Below are 6,530 nucleotides of genomic sequence, written 5' to 3' on the forward strand. Positions count from 1 at the left end.
ACTATGCTACATACACCATACCATACTGTACTTTCAGACACAGCAACAAAGTCTTGACATCTGTATTATTCTACGATTACATATTAATATATGTAAATTCTATATATTATATTAAATTCTCAAAACATGCATTACCATTGAGAGGTTTGGGGTTGATAAGATTTTAAATGTCAATGCAATAAGTCTTTTATTCTCACCAAAGCTGCATTTATTTAATAAAAAATACAGTAAAAACAGTAATATTGTGAAATATTATTATAATAAATAAAAAACATTCTATTTGAATATCTTTTCAAATGCATTTTATTCCTGTGATTTCTCCAGTCCTCAGCGTCACATGATCCTTCAGAAGTCATTCTAATATGCTTTATTTTTATTCGTATTTTTATCACTGTTTTATAACAGTTGTACTGTATAAATTTTTGAGTGGAAAAGTTCAAAAACAATGTTTATTTGAAATATAAATATTTCGAAACAATAAATGGGTAACACTTTATAATAACTGCATGCAATGAATCATTAGTTAGGCATATTTAGGAGTTGTCGGTGGTTCATAAAATCATTTAGAAAGTGCAAGTAAATGATTAATAAACTATTTAAATGTACATTTATACATCTTATTATTTAGACATATAAGTTACTTGGTTTGTTAATAAATGGGAATGCCTGATTAATTCAGGCTTTTCTAAAACATTTAGTATAGTTGTCAGTTAACTATTTTTGTGAGCTTATCTAAAGTGAGGACTATTTGCCCAATAGTTCAATAGTTCATGCAAAAATTTAAATTACCCCATGAATTACTCACCATCAAGCCTCAAAGCCTCCTTATGATAAAATGTGCATTACTGTCAATGTTTTGATCAATTTAATGCATCCTTGCTGAAAAAAGTATGAATTTCTTTTAATTAAAAAAAAAAAAAAAATCGTACTGGCCCTCCAACTTTTGAACTGTAGTTTTGACAATATGTGGAAACTCTCAAATAGCAGCTATCAAGAAATATGTATTACAAAAATTTGTGAATGCATTAGTATTTGGACGGAAGTCAGCCGTACTTTTACATTTCAGCTTATAGCAATGAAAAAGCATGTGAGAACAGTTTTAATTAGGCAGCCATGTCATACATACGCACAAACATGAACACACAACATCTAAGAATTCACATCAGTCACACTCAGTCTTATTCAATCCACCAAAGCATCTGGGACTAGCATAACTGGAGAAGAAAATCATCTCGTGAGGAGAAAAAAACAGACAGGGGAAAGTTGGAGAGCAGAGAGGCGTGCACTGCACAGATCCAGCAGGTCTTGAGATGTAACAAAGAGGTTTGCGAGTTCCTGTGAAGGAAATAATGGGTCTAGCTGGAGACAGCAGCGCGGCAGTAACGACTTCACACTCCAGTCTGTTCAAGAAGAGAATGACAAATAACTCTCTAATAAATGCTGACCCACATAACATCATTTGGTGACAGGAAAGGCTGCTTTCTGCAGGCACGGACGACACCTCGTCTTCTTTCTGGGTCACGCGGTCCACACATACATGTGTAAACGCACATACACACTCCTGCACGCATAAGCAAACTAAGGTTAGCTCTTGGGCATCAATAACGCATGTAATTTCTACCATGATGGGATAAAACACTTTTTTTTTTTACCACCCACAACAAAACAGTCATGGTAAGAAGTACTAGCCTTTTTACTGTAGCAAATACCCTGTAAAAATGCAGTTCTCACATAAAAGAGCTATTTCTACTTCTGCTTAGGCTTAATTACTTTGGATGTTGTAAGCTATTATAGCTTGATTCAGTATTAAATATTTCAAAAAGCAACTGTAAAAAGAATACAGTGGAGCTTAAGAACTGTATTCGTGGAAGTATCACTTATTCTAAAAATGTGTACTAACCCAGCAATTGGGTTGTTTTAACCCAGTAAATGGGTCATTTTAACCCAGCGGTTGGGTTAAATGTTTGCTTAAAACAACCCAATCGCTGGGTTAAAACAACCCAATTGCTGGGTTGTTTTTAACCCAGCATTTTTTAGAGTGTATATATACTGTACACACACATACAGTATATGTATACATATATACAGTATGTGTGTATATGTATATGTACACCAAGGGCGTAACCATTAACCTGGGGGGGGGGGGGGTATTGGTCTTATTGGTTTATTTAAAGGATTTAAATTGTTAAAGAATTAAAAGGGATTTAAGGAAATAAAGAAATATGTTTCTGTTGTAGTTATGAAGTAAACTATTTGCAATTTTTTTTTTTATGCACATTCATTCTTATTTTCGTCTGCCAAGTAAGTTAAAATGTTTCTTGTCACGTCATATTCAGTTATGATTTACGTAAATAATGTCATATTTTCAAGTCAAAATGGTGAAATTTCATAGAAAATATAAAATAGTTTGCATCACTCCATTTTACTGTTGGTCGCTGAACGTTTTTATCGTAGAACAGTTGTCAAATATGAAATGTTTAGCTACTTACATCTTACAACGCACTCCTTCACTGCTTTAAAAGTGTCACGTTGGAATTCGCACTAACATGAAGCCCCGCCTTCTTTGATTTGATTGGCCATCTCACTCATTCTGACAGTGACGAGCGCTGTTAGGCCGCTGAGGCAGACCAGACTAAAAATGTTACATTTTACTTTTGTCATCCTAGCAACAAACAGAGCGGTGTGTAATGGAGTACAGCAGAGCAGCATCATGAATATATCAAATAATTTCACAATGGCATTTGGCCATTTCTAATTATTCGGGGGGGACTTTTCCCCCTTAATATCTATGGTGGTTACGACCCTGATGTACACACACACACACACACACACACACACACACACACACACACACACACACACACACACACACACATATATATATATAAATATAATAAAACACACACAAGTACTTTGTAAACAAAAACTTTGGCCCCACTTTATATTAGGTGGCCTTAAGTACTATGTACTTACATCAAAAAATAAGTAAAATGCACTAACTGTGTTCAAATTGTATTGCAAAACACCTTTGCTGATATTGAGGTGGGATACGGGTAAAGTTAGGGACAGGTGTGATGGTATGGGTAAGTTTAAAGGCAAAGTTAGGTGTAAGGGAAGTGTCAGCTGTGTAAATGTAACTACAGAAATTAATTACAGATGTAAATACATGCAGGTATTTTTTTAAATGTGAGTACAATGTAAAAACATGTATGTACACAATAAGCGCAATGTATCAAATGATTAATTAAAATGTTAGTACATAGTAGTTAAGGCCACCTAATATAAAGTGGGTCCAAAACTTTTATGTAAGATGCGATTAATAGCGATAACTCGATTTGACAACACTGATATCTATCTGTCTATCGATCTATCGATCGATCTATCTATCTAAAGTATGCAAACTGTATAAAGTTCTTCACAGTAGCCTGTTTATGAAGCTGTTTGCTGGCATATTAATGTGCATCACTAATTCATCGAACAGTTTTCAGTGAGTCGTATCTTGTTTTACTTTTCAAATAATATTTTGCATTTAAATAAAACCAGTTAATTTAGATGTTACATGACTTCTTTTTTTTTTAAATGACCTGACAAAACGTCCAAAAGCGCCTATTTGATTTCAAAGATGTGATGTATGAGCAACTCAAAATGACAGCCAATATAAATGACAACACAAACACTCCTGGCACTGACTGCACATCAGAGCAGTTGTACAACAGAGTGCATAATGACTGTAGGCTACAGTGCGCAGATGCATCCGCGGCGACCCGGGGTGCGACTGTACTGGCAGCTGCCTGGCAACCGCCGGGGCCCCCACATGAGGGAGAGGGGCCGAGCTCATTATGAAGGATGGCTCCTGTGCGCACAGGCCGGGGGGAGGCACTTTAAAACATATACCATATGCAGTCAGGATAGAACTCATTTATCAGGGTGGAAATACTATTTTTTGCACCTCAGGTCCCTCCTCTCCACTCGCTCACCCCCTCCTCTACCTCTCGCCTTCTCACCGGGAGATTTGACAGGTTTCAAGAGGCAAAAATTTCATCTCAAGTGCCGAGCGGCCCCTTCGAGTGCTCCATCTCTCTTGCTTTCCGCGGTAGTGGGCGACTCCGCGACGGGAAGATCGTAACGCGCCTCCGTGTAAATTAAGGTTCACCTGAAGAATGGAGAAGTGAACAGAGAGCGTACCTGCTCTAATGAGGTCTCGCAACCAGGGATCAGGCCTCCGTTCAAAACAGAAGGAGGGAAAAACACTCGGAAAAAAACGGATCGTTTGCAAGCCGAATGCCTCCGACAGTAAAATCAGGCTAAAACTGCGACTATTTGTTTCGGCACGTCAGAAATAATGTGCTTCGGAAATCGGCAACAGGCGCGCGGACTCGGTTGGGTCATCTGTTATTCCTAATGGTCTAATTGTTCTGCTGGCAGACATAAAAAATTAGAGCCACTTTACGTCATTTACCAAAATTCCTAATTAATTCAAAAGTATTTCACAGAGGCGAGGCGGTAGAGGAGCGCTCGGCAGGGAAAGATGGCGTCTGAAAAATGTCCTGCTCCCCTCGTGCTCCATTTGTCTGGAGCGTGAGGTGACGGTGGCTTTATCCTAAGCAGCGGGAGCTTTAATCAGGGTAAGTGGCAGGCAGTGTTTCTCCGCAGGATGAAGGCCTCTAATATATCATGCCACTCTGCCCGGTGGTAACAGCATCATGCCGACACCACCGCGCGCCGGTAGGGCCGAGGGACGACGGCCAGTTGGGATTAAACCAAACTAATTTCTGCCTCTTACTGCATATAGCTGACTAAACCAGCAGTAAAATGATAAGCCTCTCACTAGCTGTAAAATTATAAACCTGAACAATAACTCTAATTTTCCACTCCAAAGGTGTATAGCCTATACAGTCCCCAAACACTTGGTATTTCTTGGTAACACTTGCAATATAAGGTCTCATTTGTTAACATTAGTTAACGCACGAACTAGTATTGAGCAATATACTTTCATGGCATTTATTAACCTTTTTTAAATGTTAGTGAATAAAAATACAATTGTTCATTGTTTGTCCCTGTTAGTTCAGAGTGCATTAAATTTTAACTTTGCTCTTAAAGGGGTAGTTCACCCAAAAATTATATCATTTACTCAACCTCAAGTTGTTCCAAACCTGTATAAGTTTCTTTCTTCTGTTGAACACAAAAGACGATATTTTAAAGAATGTTGGTAAGCAGTCAGTTGACGGCACCCATTGACTTCCATAGTATTTTTTTCCCTCTACTATAGAAGTCAATGGCTACCGTCAACTGTCTGGTTACCTATATTATTTAAAATATCTTCTTTTGTGTTCAACAGAAGAAAGAAACGCATACAGAACAGGTTTGGAACAACATGAGGGTGAGTAGATGATGACAAAATTTCCATTTTGAGGTGAAATATCCCTTACAAAATGTGCTAATGTTGAAATGAACTAAGATTAATAAATGCTGTAGAAGAATTGTCCCTTGTTAGTTCATGCTAACTAGTGTAAATAACAAATGAGAACTTACTGTAAAGTGTTACCATATCCTTAATATATAAGCCATTTGAAGGTAGATTCCCCCAAAAAGTAAAACATTGAAATATTACTGTTTGTTTGACATGGAAACTCAACCAATGGCATGACTTTGGAGGTGGGGCTATGAGTTTGTCTGACCAATGGCAGAGAATTTTGGAAACCTGTTTGATAACACAAAGTCATTCTTTTTGCAAATCCATTCTGAATGTCACACACATTTGAAAATAGTAGTAGACTGCTAAAACTAGTATTTAGATTAATCACACAAGGTGATTTACTAAGGTTTGGGCTTGTCAATTTACTGGTATTCATTTAGTATTAGTATTAGTCTTAAACCAGCTGTATCTGTGTTCTTTTACTTGCGTGTCATTTTTAGATCACGTGCAGAACTTTTTGGAACTGCTCTCTTACGCTAATTTGTCCTATTTAGTAAATCTGGCCCAAAGTGTTTTTGTTGTTGTTTGATAAATGTGAAGAAGTTACCTTTGTGGTCTCCATACATCCAATCACATTAGATCAGCTGGTTTAAGGCACCTGCAAAAAAGGCTCAGAACAGTAAAGTTAGTTCAGAAACAGCTGCCATTTGTTTGCTTTGATATATTTTATGATTTAATGCAATGACATTCAGACATTCTTAAGTGTGCCTTAAGTGTCCTAATATGTTGCAGAAGGTTATTTTTCAATTGTCGAGTCTCCCAGAACTCCTCCAAAACTGTATCTGAACCACTTTGCCAAGTATTTGAGTACTAATTTATTTCTGAAAGTGCCTCTTTTAAAAGCAAGTAATGGTTACATTTTTCTCTGTCCTTCCTGTAGCGCCTCAAGGCAGTTCCTCTCTCCGTCTGCCTTGATTCTCTCATCCAACGACCTCAACCTCGGCACCTCCGTTACGCAACAGTCTCGGCGTAAGAACGAGGCAGGGCCGTAGACAAACTCCTTTTTGAAACACGCTCCCCCACCTTGGCCTTGTTCGCTTTCTCTCTGTTTACA

Source organism: Gobio gobio (genome assembly GCF_949357685.1).
Source record: "Gobio gobio genome assembly, chromosome: 20".
In the NCBI taxonomy this organism is placed as follows: Eukaryota; Metazoa; Chordata; class Actinopteri; order Cypriniformes; family Gobionidae; genus Gobio; species Gobio gobio.